The sequence below is a fragment of the Gekko japonicus genome, unplaced genomic scaffold, assembly GCF_001447785.1.
Source record: "Gekko japonicus isolate JY-2015 unplaced genomic scaffold, Gekko_japonicus_V1.1 scaffold804, whole genome shotgun sequence".
NCBI classification, from domain to species: domain Eukaryota; kingdom Metazoa; phylum Chordata; class Lepidosauria; order Squamata; family Gekkonidae; genus Gekko; species Gekko japonicus.
This window is the reverse complement of record NW_015159735.1, coordinates 581,573-591,948: the sequence shown is the minus strand read 5'-3', so window position 1 is coordinate 591,948 and position 10,376 is coordinate 581,573. Positions and strand designations below refer to the sequence as shown.

Below are 10,376 nucleotides of genomic sequence, written 5' to 3'. Positions count from 1 at the left end.
AGTCAGTCTGGACTGCAGTAGGAAAGAAAACGCCAGAGCTTAACTGAGGGAAACTGCTAATTTCTTTGCAGGCCCAAACCAGAGAAAGGATTCCAGAGCAGCAAGCACTATTGAAGAGTGTATAGGGAAGAAGCAGCCTTTCTCTTCTTTAAGTGAACATTTTGGACTTTCTCTTGTTCCTTGTGTTAATTGACGCCGTTTCCTAAGATTTGCCTTTGTTCTGAATGCTCTTCCTAAAGGGCACTGAATATCCTGTCTCTTCAAATGTTGATACATTCATAGGCATTATCATTCAGTTGTATCTTTAGTTGTAAAGTTGCTGCAACTTGCTAGGTTTATGATAAACAAGAAGCAGGACCCGCGATACTCGCGCGCGGGGGGGAATATTCCTAAAGGCTCCTGGTCTGCAGAAGCAGCTCTGCAGGTAAGCCTTCTCTCCCCCCCGGCCTGCTGATTCCCCTCCAGTTTGCTGATCCCCCCCCATGGGCACCGGTGGCTAGGCCTGAGTGCCTCCCAGCCACCGGGCCCGCTGATTCCCTCCCCGCCGATTTCCCCCCCACCCGGGCACTGTCAATGAGGCCCCGCCGATTCCCCCCCTGCCGATTCCCCCTCCCCCCTGTGGGCACTGGCGGCGAGGCCTGAGCGCCTCTCAGCTGCCAGGCCCGATGATCTCCCCCTCCTCTGATTCCCCACCCGGCACTGGTGGCGAGGCCTGACCGCCTCCCAGCTGCCGGCCCGCCGCAGAGTTCCCGGAGCGTTCTCTGAACATGTACAGGGAACACTTACTTTTGGGGGGATTTTAATATCCCCCGTACAGTTTTTAAAACTTTTTAGATTTTTCTGCACACCTGGGGACTTCCCCAAGTGTGCAGGAAAATCTCCCTGCCCCCCCACGTGCCCCCGATGTGTGGATTTAGATATCCGCACAGAGGGGGCAACTTGGCTATTAGATATATAGATGTTTGTTATATTGAAAACCATTTAACACCCTGAATGTTGTTTTTCTTTATACGTTTGAAGCAATTTCAGATTTGTGTGCCAAGCCATAAGGGTCCGGTCATTTATTGATTTGAGAACCCCTCCCCTTTAGAAAGGGTTACACTTTGACAACAACAGTGGATTCCATACTGCTGGCTGAAATAAACTCTGTTTTCTCCACTTGGTTAAACCACTATTGGGTTTTCTTTCTTTTAAAAGGGCACTCTTCTTTTTAAAATTTTATTCTGAAAAATTGCCACTCTTCCAAAACAAAAAAAGAAAAACTAGAACGTACCTCGATGGATCTGTCTTTCGCTTCTGCTGCTTCCCTATACAGCGCACTGCCATTACACAGCACAACAGTTTCATCATCACTGGGCCTTCTGCCCCGATGCTCCACATTTTGAATGTGATTTTACAGAACCATGTTTCTGCTCAAACAGGGGCAGGGTGGGTTTGCACACATCCCCCCCTCAGAGGAGACTAGGCACCCTTCCTCTCACCTGATCATTTCCTGCAAGTATCTCCTAGCTCCTGCCCACAATTTGCATTTTCTCAGCAAATGTGGATTTGGGAAAGAATACATTTGCCAAGATGATGCCGTGTCACTCTCAGTCTCTGCCAGAATGTCGTCTAGCAATGGTACTTCATATAATACATATGAGGCATGATTAAAACAACCCCCATTAAGAAGAGAAATTAACCACTAAGACAATAATCAAATCACACATACATGTTAAAATCTAATGCCCAACAACAGCTGATTTAAAACTGGCATTGCAGTGCCAGTAATATTTCCACCAATTTGGTGGTCAGGGAATTTCTTCTAAAGAAAAGGTTTAATGCTGGAAAGAGATCAAGGGAGTAAGTGGCCAGACGGAAAGCATGCCCAGAGACGTTTGTGCAGAAAAGGCCCTTCCCCAGCTCTAATAAACCAAATGCCTCTTCAAAGGAACAAGGATCAAGGCCTCACCCTCCATTAGATGGAAATGGGGACAAATTTACAGGTGAATAACAGTGCATGACCACGGAAACGTCTTCAGACAGCGCTGGCTCTTCGGCTTTGAAATGGAGATGAGCACCTCAACCCTAGAGTCGGATTCGACTGGCGTTTGAGCAAGGGAACCTTTACCTTTAACAGTGAAACTAGCTAAATCAGTGGCAAGATTTAGGATGTAGCAAGTAAGTAAATTGGCTGAAAATAATTCATTGTCCAGATGCATGCAGTTAACATGGTCAGTGATGAACGTGAGCAAGTACTAGGGCTACCAGGCTTGGCTTGGCAACTGGTGAGAGATGAAAGCAGCAGGGGTGTGGGGGCTGTCTGTCTGTGATGTCACTCTCTGAAAAAACCCAGAGGTGACATCACAGCTCTCTAGGAATCCCCAGAAACTTTATGGTGATTCATAGCCAGGACTCATATCATATTTGGGCTTTCCCCAGAGATAGCTGTCTTCTCTAGGAATCACTGAAAACTCTGTAGTTTTAATGGAAGTGATACCAGTCTTCTCTAGAAATTGCTGAAAACCCTATGGTTTTACTGGAGAGTTTCTGCCAAGTCCTAGAAAGTCATAGGTCCTGATCACACACAGATTTCGCCATGAGATACTCACGAATGCCGGCTGGATTTTATGGGCGTGTTCACACGGACACATCTGGCAAGTGTCCTGCACCCGCCAGCAACCCGTAGCAGTCATCTGAAGAAGTGGAGTAAAAAACAACCAGGGAAAGTCCACTATCAAATGAGGTTGCGACGGGCGGAGGATGGAGTTGCCAGTGTGATCACCCCAGCACGCTCCAATTGCATCACTTATCCCTCGAGGAAGCACACCGGAAGCAGGCTGCAAGGAAAAAAATCCGCTTCACCCGCCGTTGCGTTGGATCACGCAGCGGCGGGGCAAATTACCACGGCAGAAAAAGCCTTGCTCCCTCCCCGCGTTTTCTGGCATGTGTTACCGGGACCATAATGTCTGTTCTGGGGAAAACCAGATAGTAAAAGCTGAAAGATTTATACAATTTGAAGAGCAGCAAGAATGTGACATCACCCCTTGGCACACAGGCCAGGTTATTCTTTTTCTCCCACCACTCCTCCAAACTGGGGCAGGAAACAAGAGGATTGGGGACTGGCAACCATAGCAGGTGCTGCATCATAATGGCATGAAATTATTACCAATAAGTTATAAACCTTAAAAACTGTGCGATTCAACAATTGTAGGCTTCTACAATAGTGGGGGTGGTTAACCCACAACATTCACCATTCATTTATTTTATTTATTTATTTTATTCAATTTATACCCCGACCTCCCCGCAACGTGGGCTCAGGGCGGCTTACAGAGAGGCATGCGCCAATATAAAACATATTTAAAATAATTTAAGATCACTACAATACAGATAAAATCAATTAACCAATTACTAAACAAAGTGCTCTAGATGTTATATCACAAGATGGCGTATTTCACTGCTCTATTTCCACTGCTCTATTCCTCAGCATGCACTGTATGCACTGACAACCTGGAGTCACAATATTCTGACACAACTTACATCAGTACATAATATCCTATTTTATATTTTTTCATTTCTAAGAATAAAATTTCTAATGAAACTGGTGGGTGACCAAAGGAAGGAAAACTGACCTGAAAAAACCTACTTGTATACAACCAACAGAATCTTACAAGAAACAACTCAAATCAAAATCAGTGTTCAAACCATTAGGGATCAAGGTGTGTAAATTTAAAGATCCACCTGTGTTCCTGGTGAAGTAATTCCTTCATAGCCAATGGACGTTTTGAGTCTGCAACAAAGAGCACACCACATCTAAACTAGAAATGCATACTTAATGGTGAATGTTGTGGGTTAACCACCACCACTATTGTAGAAGCCTAATCAGCAGAAAGAGAACCTGTCAGTGGAGTGAATGGAGAACTAGTTGAAGGAGAACTGTTGAAACTTTATTTCAATGAGTATGTACGTGCTGACAACTGGGGATGTAGTAAATATGTTGTAATTTAGTGGATGTGACATAAAAGTATATTTTCAGTTTCACAGCTAAAGAGTACCAGCTATCTTAAGAAGCAAAACATGAACACGGATGTGAAGCCAGCCGTGTATAGCTGCTGCTCATACCTTTGCTCTCCTGAAGTTTGTCTTTGTACAAAGGATTTGTGGACTTTACTTGAGTTTTCCTTAGGTAAAAAGTACTTTTTGATCCTAGATCTTTAAGAATATATAAGGGTTTGTTGAACTTTAACAAAGATTTAAAACTGTTTGAATTGTTTTACACAATATAATCTTTCTGCTTTTGTTCGTAATTAATTCATGGAGTGTCTTTATATTGATACAATCTCCTCCCGTGAGCTCTCTCTCTCTTTTTTTTGCCCCACGAAGGGGATTTTTTAAATTGCATTTTATTTATAGACTACAAACTGTAATGAAAAAAGGAGGGGTACTACATTTAAGGGAGAAAGGAAAGATAACCACTACTATCTAAACACCCAAGAGAGGAGATCCTCACATTAGCGTATATACAATGCCAATTCTTAAAATGCTACATTTGATGAACTTCGTCAGCCATGCTTTTATAACTTTTAAGTCTTAATTTTAACTGTTATGAAAAAACCCCTCAGCATCCCCATATTAAAAAGAACAAAACAATATTTATCAGATGCACCATTCAGAGTCCTTCAACCCTTATTTCTTCTTATCTTGTCTCTTCCGCAGTTTATAAGGACTTTTAGGAGCTGCTTCCCCCTTCTCAGACCGAGAGTCCTCTCCAGAAGACCCCGAGTCCAGCTCGCCACTGGACTTACTGTCCTTTTCCTCTTTATCCATCTCCTCTGGCTCTCCCAGCTGGATTCTCAAAAAGTCCCATGCTTTGGAAACAGAGTCAATCTTTTCTTTTTCCCCCTGAAGTTTGAAGGTTACGTCTTCTGGGTATAACCACCTGTAACTAATTGCATTCGTTTGAAGAAAAAGAATTAAATCTTTGTATTTCTTTCTCCATTGTCTTATTTCAAATGGAATGTCTTTCAGAATCCGAATAGTACTGTCCCCAACTTTCAAAGGTGTCCCTGCCGTCGCTCTTAGGATGCAATCCCTCATGTGTCTCTTTGAGAATCTCATTACAATTTCCCCAGGCAGATTGTTCTTCTTTATGTATATGGAGTAGGACCTATAGACCACATCCATTTCGCTCATAAGATAGTCCGCCTTCATATCTGTCACTGGGGCCAGTGCTTCACTCATAATTTGTTTCAGATTCTCTCCTCTGCTCTCTGGAACACCCCGGAAGCGAAGGACCAGGTTTGCCTTCTCCATTTGTATCTGCAAAAGCTGTTCTTCTGTTGAAATTTGCTTTTCCCCCAATTTTTGCACCTTTTTCTTCACCTTTTGAGTAGTGGCATCAACCTCTTTCACCTTCTCAGCTGTTTGATCCATGATTTTAAGAGCCTGATTGAGTTGTGTTTGCTGAGTGGTGATACATCGATTCATCTTTGACAGCTGCTCCTTGATGTTAGTCATCTGTTCCAGCAGGGGGCGCAGGGACTCTGCCATCGTTTTGGCCAGCTCAGTGGTTCCTTCCGGTTTTGGACTCTCAGTAGGTTTCATTTTTGAAAGTTTCTCCTTCTCCGTCCTCTTCCCTGCCATCTTTATCAATTGTTTACTTTTGCTAAACCTTTAAAAGTCTCTGAATGTGCACACATACGCTTGCACGTGCCTTGGTAAGTCTTTCCAACAGTTTTTACTGCTTTCGCTTCTGCTCCCCCCCGATCTCGCTTATGAGTTTGTGTGCATGGGAGGGGCCCCTCCCCCACTCGCTTTACTCTCTAGTCCATGGGGTGGGGGAGCTTTCTTCTTAACTTTAACAAATTGCTCTAATTCGACTCACATTCACACTCGGTCATCCGACCTCGGTCCTCTCCCCTCCAGCCCCCAGAATATACCCTATGTTTTCACCATTGACTTCAATGGCCTATAGGATATAATGGGGCTGAAAATGACATTTGGCTTGCCGAAAGACTCCTGAATCTTCTGGTACTGACGAAACTGACATGCGGGAGTCTTACTGTCAGCCGAAATTGATTCAGCCGAATCCAAATGGGCCGAATTTTTTTTTTGCACATTCCTATCTGCAGGTGGTGGCTGGAGATCTCCTAGGATTACAACTGATCTCCAGGCAATAGAAATCAGTTCACTTGGAGAAAATGGCCATTTTGGAAGGTGGACTCTATGGCATTATACTGCATTAAAGTCCCTCCCCTGCCCTCCTCAGGCTCCACCCCCCAATATCTCCAGGTATTTCCAACCCAGGACTGGCAACCCTACTCCCAGAAGAGTACAGTACTGTGGAACAAGCCAAGGATCAAAGCCAAGGAGACATTCTCTCCACCACTGAGGGACCTCACCGCACTTCACTGATCACCTGCCCCTTTCAGTAAGCATACAAAGAGGCAGGAAGTGTGGCACTCTTGCTGTTTATGCAAGCACACTAACAGCAAGTCTTTCCTAGAGGTTACAAAAATAGTGGCTGCTGAGGTGCTCATGACCATAGGGGTGGTGATCCATGGGTTGAAGACCATGAATCTAGACTAATCCTCAGAAGTTGACTTTTTGATTTAGGCACTTATGCCCCGTTTTTCTCCCCAATGGGGACCAAATGTTGCTTACAACGTCATTCTTCCTGCTCCATTTTATCACAGCAGCAACCCTGTGAGGTAGGTTAGGCTGAGATCAGCCATCACGTGGGTATAGTGGGGAGTCCCACCTGGTTGTCCCAGATCCTAGTTCAGCACTCCAGCCACTGCTACACCATGCCAGCTCTGCTCTTGCCTTAAATAATATTACTTTATGTTCTTGTCTTACGTATATTTTTATGTAAAATTATGTTACTTAGAGGGGGACAAAGACCAGCAATACCTGCTGGACATGTTTTCTAACTTGTAACACTAAACACATCATCCATTTAGAACAACAGGCACTGAAATAGTTTGACAGCATGAAGTTTTGTGACCATAGCAAACAAAAGCCTGCTTTTGGCATCAAACTGCTCATTTGTTAGGCTGGATTTAAAAAACAAAACAAAAAAACCCTGCCTGTGGTTTAATGTTTATAAGTTGTTGCACATGATGCCAGGCCATTGTTCACGTGGTTGCAGTTTACAGGAAGCCTTTCAGAGCAGCTTTGTTTGAGCTATGTAAGAGTCATATGAAACACACACAAAATTTGTTGGGAGAAGAAGACTGTGCCTGAAAAGTGGCTGTGAAACAACTGCCAACTGGGAGAACTGCTGTGAAATGGATAGAACAGGCTCAAAATGTGCACCAGAGAAACTGGATGCAACAAAGGCACTTTCGCTGTGGTAAAGCAGCACAGAGATCCCAATGATTCATACTGGAACAAAAAGATACAAAACAGCAAGAAGGCTCCTGTTGGCCCATAAGAGAATTTCATTCTTAGCAGAGCATCTGCAGGGCTGTTTGAAACTGATGTATTGCATATGTGTTATGAAAGTGCTGCATTTGAGGACTTCCGGTCTGTGGATCAGCGATGGTCGTTCTCCCTGGACCTCAGGGGAGCGACCTGCACACCAGTAGTATGGAGGGGTGCTACCTCAAGTAGCACTCACACGGAGGCTTTTCGATAGGCTCCAGGCCAGAGGGCTTTTGAGGGGCAGCCTTTTCAATGGCTCAGTGCCAGAGAATTGAGGCTTCCCTCCGCCTTGACGGTCCTGCCGCTGTGTGGCCCTTGGGCACAAGCTGATTCGACTGGGACAAGCACTGGAGATCAAGCGGAATATTGATTACTGCGAGCAAGGTAAAAAAAATGACTGAAAATGAACGTGAGTTCAAAATAAGCGGAATAATTTAAAAGCAAACTACCCCCGCCCGTGGGAAAAGTGGAGCGCAAAGAGGGATGCCTCTTATGCGAATGGACAGATAAGCGAAACGAAGGGGCAGGGGGGGAAACAAGCAGCGATCTTGTTTTGAGAGACTTACTTGAGCGTTGACATTGAGGCGACGATTTTTCGAGTCCGCAAGAAACGGTTTGGAATTGTAAACAATCGTATAAATTGGTGGCCTCACAAAGAAAGTTCAAAACGAAACTGGCGGGTAGTCAGAGCCCAAAACCAGAAGAGGGAGTAGACATCATGAAAATGTTAGCGGATATGCTCAAGCCGGTGATGGAGCAACTCGATGGTATTAACCAGCAACTGACTTCCTTGAATCAAAACTTCGCATCCCAGCAGCTCCAACTGGAAGAAACGGAGAAGAAGGTGGAGCATGCGACTGAGAGAATTAAAGAGATAGACAACACGAATAAGAAAATGAAGAAAAGAATGGGGGGAGTTGAAGCAAAACTAAACTTCCAAGAAAACCGTTTGTTACAGCTTCAAATGGAAAAAGCCAATATGATTCTCAGTTTCCAGGGAGTGCCTGAATCGGAAAAGGAGGATCTGAGGAAGCTTCTCAGTGAGATCATCGCTCCAGCAATAGGCTCAACAGCGGATGAAGTAGTAAAAGAGATGGAGACTGCCTATATGGCATACTCCAATTATATTAAAAAAATAGCCTGCCTGGAGAAATTGTGGTTAGATTCTCAAGAAGACAGACCAGAGATGCTATTTTAAAAGCGACTTCAGCAACTCCACTGAAACTGGGGAATACAAACCTTAAAACCTTAAAAGACATTCCATTTGAAATTCGCCAAAAGAGGAAAAGCTATAAGGACTTAATTTCTTTTCTTCAAACCAATGGAATTTCGTACAGGTGGGCGATCCTTGAGGGTGTCATCTTTAAAATCAACGACAAAAGAGAAAAGATTGACTGCTTTTTTAAAGCCAAAGAATTTTTGAGATGTCAGTTGGGATTGGAGGAAGAATCCAAAGAGGAAGAATCAGAATCAAGTGACTCCGCTACCTCTGGAACGGATGAAGACTCTGCTGTTGAAATGGGTGCAGGCGCAATGAAAGCTACATATGATTTCAGAGACAGAAAACCGGAAGTAAAGGCAGAAGGACTCTGAAAATGGCCTTTTGAAGCAAATAACAAGAAGATGCTCAGAAAGTTCTCTCATAATAACTTATATACTAACATTGAAGCCGAGACAAACAAGAACTCTACAAGTATATTGTTGTACTAACACTTTTATTAATAACATTTACATTAACACAGATATGATCTCCTTCTCTTGGGTTTTTAGTATAGTCTGGTTATCTTTCCTTTATCCCTAAATGTTGTTCCATTCCCTTATATTTTCTTTGTAGTTTAGTAGTCTTATATAAAAATCATAAAAATATCCCTCCGGGGATTTCAAAAAGAAAAAGAAAGAAAGTGCTGCATTTGCAGAGGCACTGTCTATATACAAATAGTGTTACGTGTCAGAGCAGCATCTTGGAGATGTTCCAGTCTGCCAGGGAAGCTTGCTGTGTGACCTTAGGCCAATCACACACTCTCAGCCTAACCTACCTCAGAGGGTTGTGAAGATAAAATGGAAAAACGGAGAATGTTTTAAGTCACATTGGGGCCCTATTGGAGAGAAGAGTGGGGGTATAAGGACATGGGTGTGTGATGTGCTGAATTCATAGAAAGAAACTTTCCCTATTAGGATAGTTAGAGTATCTTTATTTTTAAGGGTGCACATAAACGTGTTAAGTGTCAGTGTGTCAAAATACAAGTCTGAAATGCATGCTGTATTTATTAGGACACCGAGTGCATCTCCCTGCAGAGTGTGAACAGTTTGTGGCAAACCCAAGTTTGTTGTTCTGTAACATGGGAAATGGTCATAAGCGGCTCCAGGGCTCATATAAATTTTCTAGAAAAAATACCATTGATGTAGAAAATTTAACCATTGATATGGAAGTCCAGTTTCCTGATCCCAGGTATACAGGAGTGGCAATCATTGTGTAGTGGAGAGGAAAATACACGCTTGGACACATGTTTACTTGATCTCGGTCTTGGAAACTCTTTTCAGTGTCAAGAAAATTCAAATCTCTTGATAACGAAAGTACCTCTAAGCGTGTGCAAGCACCCAGGTTCATGAAATATTTGTGTTGGGTGCCCTTCCACGAACATCGCTTCATGAACCACAAACTGCCCAAAATTCGTGACGAATTTCAGTTCATGAGCTGGTTTGTGCCAGTTCCTACACAGGACCACAGTCACATTCGGTACCAAAGAATGGAACAAACAGGTGCTTTGATGGCATTAAAAGTCCCTGGTGGCCTAGCTGGCCTAAAATATTTGCCACTTAGGAAAGGGAGCATGGCTAGACTTGACTTTTTCTAGGGTGCAAGTTGTTGCAAAGATTTCATTGCCCTCTCAGTTGTTTTTAGGTACTAGTTTTTTGCCACGCAGTTTCGGCTGGAAGCCTTGGTTGAGCCACGGGAGTGCTACGCTTCCCAG

At 43.7% G+C, this 10,376-nt stretch overlaps 1 protein-coding gene across 1 annotated transcript in view; it reads right to left on the bottom strand.

The window, feature by feature from the left end:
• The window catches only part of SYT10 (synaptotagmin 10), a 71,141-nt gene that overhangs the window by 9,260 nt on the left and 51,505 nt on the right, over positions 1-10,376 (bottom strand). The gene's annotated exons all lie outside the window — the stretch shown is intronic.